This window comes from Helianthus annuus, chromosome 1 (genome assembly GCF_002127325.2).
Source record: "Helianthus annuus cultivar XRQ/B chromosome 1, HanXRQr2.0-SUNRISE, whole genome shotgun sequence".
NCBI lineage: Eukaryota > Viridiplantae > Streptophyta > Magnoliopsida > Asterales > Asteraceae > Helianthus > Helianthus annuus.
Window position 1 is genome coordinate 81,033,529 of NC_035433.2, and position 15,674 is coordinate 81,049,202.

Sequence of the window (15,674 nt, forward strand, 5' to 3'; positions counted from 1 at the left end):
CGTTATGCTGGGCAGATGCGGGTGATAGGCAACTTGTTGGTCCCGAATTGGTTTATGATCGACAAAAGAGCTATGCGGACCAAAGGAGGAAGCCTTTGGAGTTTCTAGTGGGAGATATGGTTTTATTAAAGGTCTCACCCTGGAAGGGTGTAGCATGCTTTGGGAAACGTGGAAAGTTGAACCCACAATACATTGGACCGTTCAAAATCCTGGAAAGGATTGGTCTGGTAGCTTACCAGTTGGATCTACCCGCAGAACTGAATGGGGTTCATGATACATTTCATATATCTAACCTGAAAAAGAGTCCAACTCAAGAAACAATTTTCATTACTTCCAATGAAATCCACATTGACGACACACTCCACTTTACTGAAGAACCTGTTGAGGTTACTGACTGGAAGGTTAACAAGAGACGTAGGAGTAGTGTCAAACTCTTCAAGGTTCGTTGGAATACGCGTCACGGCCCAGAGTTCACTTGGGAACGTGAGGATCGCATGAAAGCGAAGTACCCACATTTGTTCCCCAACTCCCATGCAGCTAGTAGCAGAACTAAAATTTCAGGACGAAATTTTCTTAACAGGGGGAGAATGTGACAACCGTAAAAAATCCAGGTATCCGTGCAATTTAGTTAACCATGATTAGTGCTTAATGACTGTGCTGAATTACAAATGACTGCTTCCTGATTTCTGCATCATACTTACATGTGCATCACATTTCATAATGTCACATCATCTTTTTTACATACAAACTTTATTGACATAAACGATGCACAAAGCACAGCTAGCACAGTTAGCGGATAACTCAGAAAAATGCTGACGATGTTCAGTACATAGACAAACAGTGTTTTGAGACCCAGTATGGGCCAGAGACAAGGTACTACACTAGTATGGTGTGTAGGAAAGTGAGGATCACAAAACTGCATTCCTAAGTGATAGTTTGAGTGCCGGAAAGTGCCTAAAACCCACTTAAAGTGTTGAATTCAGCATATTTCAGCAAAAATCAGCAATTTAACAAGCTAGTAACATGCAAAACTATGACTAAATGGTCCTGAATGCTTTCCTAAGTGTCGGGAATTAAAAGTGTCACAAAAGGGTACATAAAATCACTAAACGGTATAGTTTAGCACTTTAACGAACCGGTATCTAACCGAACAACCGGACACTACCCGAAACACCAAAATTATACTAGAAGCATTGTTTTATTATTTCTGAGTTAGTTATGATCCCCGAACATCATAACACCCCATACAAAATATCTAGTAACTAACACTTACAACTATACTTGGATTTGAACTTTAAAACTAACTAGATGGTTTGAAGCTACACCTATACCCCCCCCCACTTAGTCTACGTCCCAAGAGGCCCCCACCATTGTGATTTTGTTGCAATTAAATAATGGATCTTGTCTAAACCATATGAAGCACATTACCCATTAGTTTAAGAGTTGTTGGAAGTTATAAGTATAAACCACTAGATCACCATCCTCATTTCATAACTCACATTTCACTCAACACTTTCTGTCTTCCTCCCTTGGAGCTTTCGGCCAAGATCAAGGCCACACCCACCACCACCTTCACTTCATCTTCATATATTTTCATACATACTCAAAGGTGTTAGAAGCTAAGATAAGAAGCTTGGTGGCTTTGGAACTTCAAGGACCTTCATCATTTGCTATTACCCAACACATTTGTCATCTACAACTTCTTGTGTTCATCCCTAGCCATAGAGCTAGTAGTAAGGCCCTTATAACCCTTTGTTACTTCTAATTTTGTTGGTTAAAAGATGTCATACATTGATAATCATGAAGAACACTAAAGAACCTAATCAAGAAACATGAACATAAGCTTAACATAAGATGAAATCTTGATGAAACTATGTTGCTTAGTGTATGTATGATATTCGATTGTTATTTTCTTGAGATTATGATGTTGATCATCATAAGGAGCTTGCTAGATTGTGATTAAACACATGATCTAGCAAGTAAGAGGATGATTATATGATAAAACAAGATGATCATCCTCATGTGTAAGCATGAACTTGAAGAATAAAGTGATTTCTTTAAAAATAATAATCAAAGTGAGTTAATAATCTTATGGATCTAAGATTCATGTGTGGTTTTCCAAAAGAACCAAGTTCAAAATATGATTTTTAGAAGATATTGGTTCTTACTTAAACATACACTATTTTTTGTGTTAAAACAAGTGTATAAACACTTGTGAAACAAGAAGATGTCATAAGGAAATGTTTTTGTAAAACATGTTTACAAGTTGTAAACACCTAAATCTTCCATGAATGAGATTTTTAAAGAAGTAAACACACTTTAAAGGGTAACTAACCCTACTAAACACACTACCAAGTTACTACAAGTGTTTATGAAAGATCAAGTTCATGATTGTTATGTAAATAGCATTAATGTGGCACTTGGTAAGTGTAGGTTGATTGTTGGTTGTTTGTGATGATTTTGAAAAGAAAACGACATGCTTTGATAGCATGGACACCTCCATTTTTAGGGGAAACTATGGCAAAATTTTCTAAAAATATAAACACTTAGAAAAATATTTTCTAAACAAATATTTACAAGTGTGTTTTAACTATGGTTTTCAATATAAACTTTGATATAGATGTTGTTACAAAAATACAAGTATTGGAGGTTGGTTTTTATAAATAAAAATGGATAAATATGTATCTAGAATATATATTTACATTAATGACACATTCTGTGTGAATATTTGTATACATTGTGTATTAGTTATATTATTTTAGGATTTAAAGTAATATAACTTAACAAAATACCAAGGATTTACAATCCAAAATAATACCAAAAATCACAAGGGATAAATATGTCACACCCCTTTATGCGGCGGAAGCACGAGGTGTGATCATGAAAGGTTCTCATTGCATACGAAAGGTAAACATACTATATGCTCAAAATAACTTCAAACATTACATTACCAAAAACATAAGTCAAGTGTTTACAGCACGTGATAGCATATTGTCTTAAAAGTTACAACTTTATTTAGCGATAATAAAACATAGCGACATCCACGAGCATAAGTAAGACCGCGCGCACATCCACCTTTAGTTACCTGAAATACATGTGAGTTTTTGGAAAAACGTCAACATAATGTTGGTGTGAATTCATGCAGTTTTTGAAATGAACGTTTGTATACTTTGTATGAAAAACATGGTATGTATTCTGTTTAAATCACGTATTCATGTGTAAATCAAGTACTTCTATATGTATCAAGTGTTAATGGGTTGCAAAGCCATTGACATGTGACACGACATAGGAAGTCACCAAACCATAGGCATTTTTCTATAGTCGATTCACGACTGAGACACAAAAACACTACTTGGTTCTAGTTGTCACCAAGAGTGGGGCTGCCCTGAAACCCATTAGATCTAACCTTTTGTTCTGCGGTCTTAGTATGTACACGATTAATGGTGCTTATGGTACCCTATTCGTGACACGATTTCTCGTATCATTTCTCGTAACGCATCATACTTGGTACTCGTTTTCACCAAGTGCGTTTCTCGTATTTTTATATCTCATCACACTTGGTACTCGTTCTCACCAAGTGTGCTTTTCGTTATCATACCATTTGTAAACACAGTAATATTCGTAACATGTATTTCACCCCGAAGTTATAAAACCGAAAACAGTTAAGAGAAAAGGGGGAGCTTGAACTCATAACTTTGCGTTCCTGTGCGTCGTAAACTTCACCGGATTTGCTTAATTAACGTCGTAACCTATACGCGTTTTCTTAACGTTATGCACTAGACTTGCGTCGCACAAGTACAGTCACTCTCTTTTGTGTATATTTTCTTGTGTTAAAAATATTTTATATTTTTAACTAAGTATCTTAGTTATATTATTTTCTCAAAAATTAATATAAGTATCTCGTGTTTTGCACTTTGCACCCGAATTATGTATCTTGTATGTGTAATTTTGTGTTTATACTTCTCATGAGTATCTCCAAGTCATATTATTTTTACTCTAAAAATAATATATAGTTCACAAAATAATCATAAAATCACGTAAGCGTTTTACTATGAAATATATATTCGCAATATATATTTAACAAGTTTGTTTACCAAAAATACACCTCCGAATACTTGGTCGTTTTATAACAAAAATCATGGCGAAGTTTGCTTGGAAAACAAGTCCAAAAATACATTCATAACACTTGTTTCAAAAATATTTCTATGTGTTGTTTTCTGGAAAAATTTCGCCAGATTTTCTTCTGTAACTGGAGGTGGCCACGCTTACGAGCGTATCATTTTCTTTCAACAACTCAATCAATAAATTTTCAGTCATCAATATATAATTTTCCAATATCAAACTAGTCAAAATAAGTATGACTCGCAAACACATGAACTTGCAAGTTGTGTAAAAACGTGTAGTAATCTTTCCATCATTTTTGTAGTCCTCGTCCTCTTTAAAAATAACTTTTGTTTCTTGAAAACATTATTTTTAAAGAATATGTATTTTTACAACTTCTAGTCGGTATTTACGAAAATTATTTCTTTGTTAAAACTTTTGTCACACAAGTGTCCACACACTCGTTTGTTCACAAAAACACCTCTAGTTTATGAAATATCCGACTTAAAATAAGACTTGTATATATTTTACTTGATCCTTCGAAAAGTCCACTTGTAGATCTTTAGATCTACTAGTTTAGAACTCAATTTTATAAGAAAAACCGTTTTTTACACAAGTTCATGTTTATAAGTAGTAGAGTTCATCATCTTACCATTTTTACACTTAACCTATCACTAGTTCATGTTTCATGAACATGACCTAGCCCGGTTAGATGACGATCCGTTCTACTACTAGCATCAAACAACACAAAATAGTCATAACAAAACAAGTTTAACAGGTTTTACACCATTACATTTCTTTTATCCAACAAGTTCATCATTTTTATAAGACTTTTAATTTTGTTCTCTAGTGTTCATAATTTTTACCCGTTAAATCTCTTATTAACCACTTTAAACAAGATCAAGAGAGTGTTTAGAGACACTTACTATTAGCTCGTGGCTAGGGAAGAAACTAGACGAAAAATGGGTGGTTAATAGCGTCGTGGTGAGGTCCTTGGCAATCCGTAAGCACCAAGCTTCCTTATGTGTGATCCTCCACACTTGAATGTATATAAAATAACAAGGTTGAAACTAGAAAATGGATGGATGGATGTGAAGGCTCTCGGCCGAGATATCAAGAGAAGGAAAGAAAGAATGCAATTTCTTGTTGGTGAGTTTGAAATGAATAAAGAAAAGGTGGTCCAATGGTTTTATTTATAAACCACTTAGCTTAATTACCCAAGGGATTATATGTAGCAATGATATTGAGCATAGTTTAATATAATATTCCAAAAACTTGTGGTGTGTCTCATAAAGAAACCGAGTTCGGTCAAGGGGTGGGGGGTAACCAATTGGTTTCCAACTAACTAGATAAGTATTTAGTTAGATAAGTTAGGTGTTAAAATTAGTTATTATGCGTGTAGTAATATATAGCGGGTGTTAGGGTATTCGGGGACTCTAACTGGCTCAGAAAAAGAAAAATAGTGTCATTGACAATATTTTTAGGTTCCGGGTAAAGTCCGGTTGTTCGGTTGGATATTAATCCGTTAAAGTGCTAAATTACACTTTTTAGTGACTTTAATGTATCCTTATGTAACACTTATGATTCCCGACACTTATGGAAATATTCTGACTCATATTTTTTTTTTTGCATAATATTGGTGTGCTAAAAGCTGAATTATTGCTGAATTATACAAACTTCTGCACTTAAAGTGCGTTTCGGGTGCTTTTTAGTGCTTATTTTTGCTTCCGGAGAGTATATCTATTAAACCCTTGTATGTACTCTTGGGTTTTTAATGTATTCTTGTTGTTGGACCTACACCTAGGCTCCAATTTTATTGACTGACTGCTTTCTGCAGTTCTGTCTACACAGTGTGTCTTACCGGTGAGTTTACTTAGTATTTTTGATGCAACGCTCTCGTTTATGCATAAAGCAATATTTTGTAGTATACAACGTGCATGAATTCACTTGTTTAGCATGAAATCAGTCAATGTTGTCATTTAAGCACATAATTGAAATCATTAAATAGTAATTAAAGTGTACGGAAGTTACCGGTTTTGTGCCAGTTGTCACAGTCTCCCCCCGTTAAAAGAATTTCGTCCCGAAATTCAGGCTGAACTAGCTCTGGTAGGAGTCTTCTTGAACAGGTGGGGATACTTCTCTTTGAACTGGTCTTCACGTTCCCATGTGTACTCGGGTCCGTGTTTAGAGTTCTAACGTACTTTGACAAGTTTGACACTGCTCCTTCTTGTCTTGTTGACTTTCCAGTCTGTAACCTCAACGGGTTGTTCGGTAAATCGGAGGGTGTCGTCTATATGCACTTCATACGCATGGATGATTATGTTCTCTTGTGTTGGACTCTTCTTGAGGTTGGATACGTGGAATGTGTCATGTACTCCATTTAGTTCTTCCGGTAATTCCAACTTATATGCTACGGTACCAATTCTCTCTAAGATCTTGATTGGTCCGATGTATCGTGGATTTAGCTTTCCACGTTTTTCGAATCTGACTACGCCCTTCCAAGGTGAGAATTTTAGCAAAACTTTGTCTCCTACCTCGAATTCTAATGGTTTACATCTTCGATCAGCGTAGCTCTTCTGTCGATCTCGAGCCGCCTTAATGCGCTCTCGGATCTGCGCAATCTTGTCGGTTGTCTCTTGCACAAGTTCAGGACCAACCATACGTTTGTCACCAGCGTCTGCCCAACATAAGGGCGATCGGCACTTACGGCCATACAGAGCTTCGAACGGTGCGGCTTTTATGCTTGTATGATAACTGTTATTGTAGGAAAACTCAACTAAAGGTAGGTGAGTATCCCAGCTGCCGCCTAAGTCCATGACACATGCGCGAAGCATATCTTCTAATGTTTGTATGGTTCGTTCGCTTTGGCCGTCTGTTTGTGGATGGAATGCCGTCCTCAGATCTAGTTGAGATCCAAAGGCTTCCTGAAAGGATCGCCAGATTCTTGAGACAAAGCGTCCATCTCTGTCTGAAATAATTGAAATAGGCACTCCATAACGTGTCACAATTTCCTTCAAGTATATTTCAGCAAGCTTTCCGGTGCTATCCTTCTCTCGGATTGGTAGGAAATACGCAGACTTTGTCAATCGATCAACTATTACCCATATCATATCGTGCCCTCTCGGGGTCCTGGGTAACATTGTTTTGAAGTCCATCGAGATTTGCTCCCACTTCCACATGGGAATCTCCGGTTGTTGTAGTAGGCCAGACGGTTTCTGATATTCAGCCTTAACCTTAGCACAGGTTAGGCATTTTCCAACATGAACAGCAACATCGCTTTTGAGTCTTGGCCACCAATAGTATTCTCTTAAGTCTTGATACATCTTGTCCGATCCTGGATGGATTGAGTATCTTGATTTATGCGCTTCATCAAGGATGACTTCTCGTAGGCCACCATAGAGCGGAACCCAAATACGCTTCGTAAAGTATAAGGCTCCCTCTTCATTTGGCACCATATATTTCAATGCACCCCAGAGGTATTCAGTTTTACGGTTTTCCATTTTAAGGGCTTCTTGTTGTGCATCACGAATGCGTGCAGTGAGGTTCGTTCGAATAGTCATTTCCAGTGCTCGAACCCTTAGGGTCTTAACCCTTTCTTTTCGACTTAATGCGTCCGCTACAAAGTTTGCCTTTCCAGGGTGGTACTTAATCTCGCAGTCATAATCATTTAGCAGCTCGACCCATCGCCGCTGTCGCATGTTCAGTTCCTTCTGATCAAGTATGTGTTGCAGGCTTTTGTGATCTGTGAAGATTGTACATCGAGTACCATATAGATAGTGTCGCCAGATCTTTAAGGCGAATACTACCACAACCAGCTCCAAGTCGTGCGTGGTGTAGTTCCTTTCATGTACTTTCAATTGTCTTGAAGCGTAAGCGATGACCTTTTGGCGTTGCATGAGCACGCAACCCAAACCTTGCCGTGAAGCGTCACAGTATACCACGAAGTCTTCTGCGCCTTCGGGTAGTAACAGTATTGGTGCATCGCATAGCTTGTTTTTGAGTAGCTGAAAGGCTTCTTCTTGTTTAACACCCTAGTCGTACTTCTTGTCTTTCTGTGTAAGGGTCGTTAGTGGTTGAGCTATCTTTGAGAAATTCTCAATGAACCGACGATAATAGCCCGCTAAGCCCAAAAATTGTCGAACCTCAGTTGGTGTTTTGGGGGCTTCCCAATTCTTTATTGCATCTATCTTGGACGGGTCTACATGAATGCCCTTCTCATTCACCACGTGACCAAGAAATTGTACTTCGCGAATCCAGAATTCGCACTTTGAGAACTTTGCATACAGTTTCTCTTTCTTCAGTAGTTCTAGTATGGTTCTGAGGTGTTGCTCGTGCTCTTCTTCCGTCCGTGAGTAGATCAGGATATCATCGATAAATACAATCACGAATTTATCGAGATATGGTTTGCATACGCGGTTCATCAGATCCATAAAGACCGCTGGAGCGTTCGTCAATCCGAATGGCATCACAAGAAACTCGTAGTGCCCATAGCGTGTTCTGAATGCAGTCTTTGGTACGCTTTCTTCTTGTATCCTTAACTGATGATATCCAGATCGAAGGTCGATCTTTGAATAGTAGCTTGATCCTTATAATTGATCAAATAAGTCATCAATCCTCGGTAGTGGGTACCGATTCTTGATAGTGAGCTTGTTCAGTTCTCTGTAATCGATGCACATTCGCAGAGTTCCATCCTTTTTCTTCACGAACAATACTGGAGCTCCCCAGGGCGAGAAGCTTGGTCTTATGAATCCTTTATCCAACAACTCCTGGAGTTGTGTAGATAACTCTTGCATTTCGGATGGTGCAAGCCGGTAGGGTGCCTTGGCTACAGGAGCGGCTCCTGGGACCAAGTCTATACGGAATTTGACTTGACGTTGCGGAGGTAGTCCTGGCAGATCTTCGGGAAAAACATCAGGAAATTCCTTCACCACAGGAATGTCTTCGAGTTTCGGCTCCACAGCCTTCTTATCTATAACATGTGCCAGGAAAGCGACACATCCTTTCCTTAAGCACTTCTGCGCTTTCATGCAGCTGATGATTCGCAGAGGCGCGTTTCGTCTTTCTCCATGTACGATGAGGGTTTCGTCATCCGCCAAAGGGATGCGAATGATTTTCTCATGACAAATGACTTCAGCTTTGTTCTTGGACAACCAGTCCATTCCGATCACTACATCGAAGCTACCCAATTGGATAGGTAAGAGGTCGATGCTAAACCTTTGTTCACCAAGTTCTAGTGTGCATCCTTCAACAACTTCGCTCGACTCAACAAGTTTACCATTGGCTAATTCTATGGAGTATGGAATATCCAATCTACTAGACTCTATCCCAAGCATACGTTTAAATTCCACATACATGAAACTATAATCGGCACCAGTGTCAAATAATACGGATGCAAAGTGATTGTTAATGAGAAACGTACCGGTGACCACGTTAGGGTCCTCGCGTGCGTCCCTTGCTCCAATCACAAATGCTCGAGCCTAAGCATTGTTTCTCTTCGGGCAGTCCTTCATGAAATGATCATTGCTTCCACAACTGAAGCATCCTTGGTTTCGCCCGGCTTTGTTTCCAACCCGGTTACCATTGCCATTACCGTTCCCACCGTTGTTTCCAGTACCAGCGCGGTTTTCATTTCCGTTTCTGTTTCCCTTACCCCAACAGTCTTCAGTGCGGTGACCCAATTTTCCACACTTGTCGCACTTTGGAACGAGACAGGCTCCTTCGTGATGACGCTTGCACCGAAGGCATTTGGGCAGGGTGCCCAGGTATCCCTTAGCTGGAGCGTCGTTCATGGCTGCAAGCGATTTCGCCTCCTGAGGCGGGTTGGGGCCACGCTTCTTGTTGGAACCCTTGTTGTTACAAGTTGCTTGATTCAAGTTTGCATGTTACCTTTTCTTGTCACCGGACGACTCAGCATGCGTCTCGGTGTTTTCCGTCGGGTTCAGTGATAGCTTCTACATGCGAACACAGTCTTCAGTAAGGCTGACAGCCAGAGTTACAGCCTCAGTGATTGTTTGGGGTTTGGCTGAAGTCACCATGCCGCGAAATTCTGGGGCCAGTCCCCAAATGTAGCGTTCAACGCACTTGAATTCCGGAGTCACCATGTAGGGAATCACCCTAGACAAATCATGGAACCTTCGAGTATACCCCGTGATGTCAGCACCTACCATAGTCAAGTGCCAGAACTCCGTCTCCAACCTTTGGAGTTCGGCGCGAGAGCAGTACTTTTCTCTCATTTTCTCTTTCAGTTCATCCCAAGTCATGCCGTACGCGGCTTCATCACCCAGCGTTTGAACTTGCAAATTCCACCATGTCAGTGCTTCATCGACAAACCACCTAGTAGCAAAAGTGACTTGTTGATCTGCGGTACACTTGCTCATGCGAATTGTGGCTTCAGTCTTTTCCGTCCAACGCACAAATGCTACTGCTCCTCCAGTGCCATCGTAGTTCATTGGTTTGCAGTCGAGGAACTGCTTGAATGTGCAGCCTGTAATCGATCCAACCAATTCACTTGTGAGCAATCGAAGAAATAATGAAACAAAGACCGTTCATAGATTTCTCCATGCTTAGCAAATTGTCTTAAGGTTACCTTGAGCTGCGTTTCCTCAGACGAATCTCCATGTCCGTTACGTCTAGCATTGCTTGGTCCTCCACTGTCTTGATTACGGTTCGCCTCGTACTGGGCGGTAGCAGCAGAGATTCTTTCTTCCGGTAGAGCGTTCAGCTCTTCAGCAGTCTTTGGCAGTGGGGGAGGGGGAGGTTGATCACGAGCGTTCACCGCTCTTCTCGGTGCCATGTTCTGACAGAACATAACATAATAGGGTTAGACATTTGTTTGATATCGTCGTACGAGACAGTAGTAGTATATATATGTATACGCAGGCATATACCACATAAGTGACATCAAACAATCCGCGCAATCAATTCATACAGCAACAAGCATGTATTATTAGGTAAACACCCTTCTTCACATTGGCGGTTCTTGTCTTTTTACCCTAAGTCATTGACTCCAAAGAGTATACGTTTGACCTTTTTCTTGTACTAAGGGAATCTATACGTGACAAGACTTGCTGTGATTTCTGTGCACCGAATTCCATAATTACGTATGCATCCATAATTACGTAACTCCTTGCATAGTTCGTTTCATCCTCGTATTTCTTCCTTCAGTTAGGTCATTGTTTTCAGGCAAAGTCATGTATACTAGTGGTATTCTACATCTAGTACATGTATATGCTAATTATCACACATAATTGCAAGTAATTTCTCAGTTATAGACAAGTGCTACTCCTGTGCACCCTAAGTTTCGTAGTGTCTTTTCTAGACTCATGTAAGCAGTTTCAGGCAGTAGATGTCGCGGGAAGTTTTATGCAATGAAAACTCTTTAAAAATCATTTTCGTGAAAGGATCCTAGAGATTGTAGACTAGACTCGAGAAGGAATCCTGGTTCGCTACAATCGCAGCTTTGATACCAATCTGTCACACCCCTTTCTGCGGCGGAAGCACGAGGTGTGATCATGAAAGGTTCCCATTGCATACGAAAGGTAAACATACTATATGCTCAAAATAACTTCAAACATTACATTACCAAAAACATAAGTCAAGTGTTTACAGCACGTGATAGCATATTGTCTTAAAAGTTACAACTTTATTTAGCGAAAATAAAACATAGCGACATCCACGAGCATAAGTAAGACCGCGCGCACATCCACCTTTAGTTACCTGAAATACATGTGAGTTTTTGGAAAAACGTCAACATAATGTTGGTGTGAATTCATGCAGTTTTTGAAATGAACGTTTGTATACTTTGTATGAAAAACATGGTATGTATTCTGTTTAAATCACGTATTCATGTGTAAATCACGTATTTCTATATGTATCAAGTGTTAATGGGTTGCAAAGCCATTAACATGTGACACCACATAGGAAGTCACCAAACCATAGGCATTTTTCTATAGTCGATTCACGACTGAGACACAAAAACACTACTTGGTTCTAGTTGTCACCAAGAGTGGGGCTGTCCTGAAACCCATTAGATCTAACCTTTTGTTCTGCGGTCTTAGTATGTACACGATTAATGGTGCTTATGGTACCCTATTCGTGACACGATTTCTCGTATCATTTCTCGTAACGCATCATACTTGGTACTCGTTTTCACCAAGTGCATTTCTCGTATTTTTATATCTCATCACACTTGGTACTCGTTCTCACCAAGTGTGCTTTTTGTTATCATACCATTTGTAAACACAGTAATATTCGTAACATGTATTTCACCCCCGAAGTTATAAAACCGAAAACAGTTAAGAGAAAAGGGGGTGCATGAACTCACAACTTTGAGTTCCCGTGCGTCGTAAACTTCACCGGATTTGCTTAATTAACGTCGTAACCTATACGCGTTTTCTTAACGTTAGTCACTAGACTTGCGTCGCACAAGTACAGCCACTCTCTTTTGTGTATATTTTCTTGTGTTAAAAATATTTTATATTTTTAACTAAGTATCTTACTTATATTATTTTCTCTAAAATTAATATAAGTATCTCGTGTTTTGCACTTTGCACCCGAATTATGTATCTTGTATGTTGTATGTGTAATTTTGTGTTTATACTTCTCATGAGTATCTCCAAGTCATATTATTTTTACTCTAAAAATAATATATAGTTCACAAAATAATCATAAAATCACGTAAGTGTTTTACTATGAAATATATATTTGCAATATATATTTAACAAGTTTGTTTACCAAAAATACACCTCCGAATACTTGGTCGTTTTATAACAAAAATCATGGCGAAGTTTGCTTGGAAAACAAGTCCAAAAATACATTCATAACACTTGTTTCAAAAATATTTCTTAGTGTTGTTTTCTGGAAAAATTTCGCCAGAGTTTCTTCTGTAACTGGAGGTGGCCACGCTTACGAGCGTATCATTTTCTTTCAACAACTCAATCAATAAATTTTCAGTCATCAATATATAATTTTCCACTATCAAACTAGTCAAAATAAGTATGAGTCACAAACACATGAACTTGCAAGTTGTGTAAAAACGTGTAGTAATCTTTCCATCATTTTTGTAGTCCTCGTCCTCTTTAAAAATAACTTTTGTTTCTTGAAAACATTATTTTTAAAGAATATGTATTTTTACAACTTCTAGTCGGTATTTACGAAAATTATTTCTTTGTTAAAACTTTTGTCACACAAGTGTCCACACACTCGTTTGTTCACAAAAACACCTCTAGTTTATGAAAGATTCGACTTAAAATAAGACTTGTATATATTTTACTTGGTCCTTCGAAAAGACCACTTGTAGATCTTTAGATCTACTAGTTTAGAACTCCATTTTATAAGAAAAACCGTTTTTACACAAGTTCATGTTTATAAGTAGTAGAGTTCATCATCTTACCATTTTTACACTTAACCTATCACTAGTTCATGTTTCATGAACATGACCTAGCCCGGTTAGATGACGATCCGTTCTACTACTAGCATCAAACAACACAAAATAGTCATAACAAAACAAGTTTAACAGGTTTTACACCATTACATTTCTTTTATCTAACAAGTTCATCATTTTTATAAGACTTTTAATTTTGTTCTCTAGTGTTCATAATTTTTACCCGTTAAATCTCTTATTAACCACTTTAAACAAGATCAAGAGAGTGTTTAGAGACACTTACTACTTGCTCGAGGCTAGGGAAGAAACTAGACGAAAAATGGGTGGTTAATAGCGTCGTGGTGAGGTCCTTGGCAATCCATAAGCACCAAGCTTCCTTATGTGTGATCCTCCACACTTGAATGTATATAAAATAACAAGGTTGAAACTAGAAAATGGATGGATGGATGTGAAGGCTCTCGGCCGAGATATCAAGAGAAGGAAAGAAAGAATGCAATTTCTTGTTGGTGAGTTTGAAATGAATAAAGAAAAGGTGGTCTAATGGTTTTATTTATAAACCACTTAGCTTAATTACCCAAGGGATTATATGTAGCCATGATATTGAGCATAGTTTAATATAATATTCCAAAAACTTGTGGTGTGTCTCACAAAGAAACCGAGTTCGGTCAAGGGGTGGGGGGTAACCAATTGGTTCCCAACTAACTAGATAAGTATTTAGTTAGATAAGTTAGGTGTTAAAATTAGTTATTATGTGTGTAGTAATATATAGCGGGTGTTAGGGTATTCGGGGACCCTAACTGGCTCAGAAAAAGAAAAATAGTGTCATTGACAATATTTTTAGGTTCCGGGTAAAGTCCGGTTGTTCGGTTTGATATTAATCCGTTAAAGTGCTAAATTACACTTTTTAGTGACTTTAATGTATCCTTATGTAACACTTATGATTCCCGACACTTATGGAAATATTCTGACTGAAAAAAAAAATTATATTTTTTTTTGCATAATATTGGTGTGCTAAAAGCTGAATTATTGCTGAATTATACAAACTGCTGCACTTAAAGTGCGTTTCGGGTGCTTTTTAGTGTTTATTTTTGCTTCCGGAGAGTATATCTATTAAACCCTTGTATGTACTCTTGGGTTTTTAATGTATTCTTGTTGTTGGACCTACACCTACGCTCCAATTTTATTGACTGACTGCTTTCTGCAGTTCTGTCGATACAGTGTGTCTTACCGGTGAGTTTACTTAGTATTTTTGACGCAACGCTCTCGTTTATGCATAAAGCAATATTTTGTAGTATACGACGTGCATGAATTCACTTGTTTAGCATGAAATCAGTCAATGTTGTCATTTAAGCACATAATTGAAATCATTAAATAGTAATTAAAGTGTACGGAAGTTACCGGTTTTGTGGCAGTTGTTACAAAATATATAAGTTACACACATAATATTTGCAATCCGAACAAGAACGTAACTTACAAAATATTCCGGAAATTACCATTATAAATATATTTTTGGTAAATATTATTTTGGATACAAGAAATGAAAAATATGATTTTTATTATTATTACAAAGTGTGTCATATTTTCGACAAGGAGAAAATATATTATTTTTGGGAAATAAAAATATATTTTCTTGGAATTTTAGAAGATATATGTTTTTTGAGAAAATATATATATTTTCTTGAAATACACTAATTTGGATATTTATTCCGGAATAATCAATTAAAAATTAAGTATTAGTATACCTAACAAATACAAGAATGCGAATATACATGTATGAGATACCCCCATCATTGGGAAGGAAATACGAAAATAAATACTTGAGAAGTATTATTACAAGAATATTGGTTAACAATTATTCCAAAATTAAATATAATTTAAAGTTAAAATAATCACTATTTTAACAAGAAATTATAACTTGGGATAATATTAAAAGAAACGTAACTCAAAACATAAATACTAAGGCAAGGCACGGCCCGTTCGTCTAATAGACCCTAGTACATTGTAGGGAGTCGTGTTTGCTGAGGAGATTTGAGTTACAAGTACCGAAGACGCAAAGCTGTGAGTTCATGTCCCCCTTTTCTTTGAACTGTTTTGTTTATTAACTTCGGGGGTGAAATATATGTTACAAAAGGATTACATACAAATACAATTGGTATGGTTAGCCTAGGAAAGTACCATAGATCATGTGAAT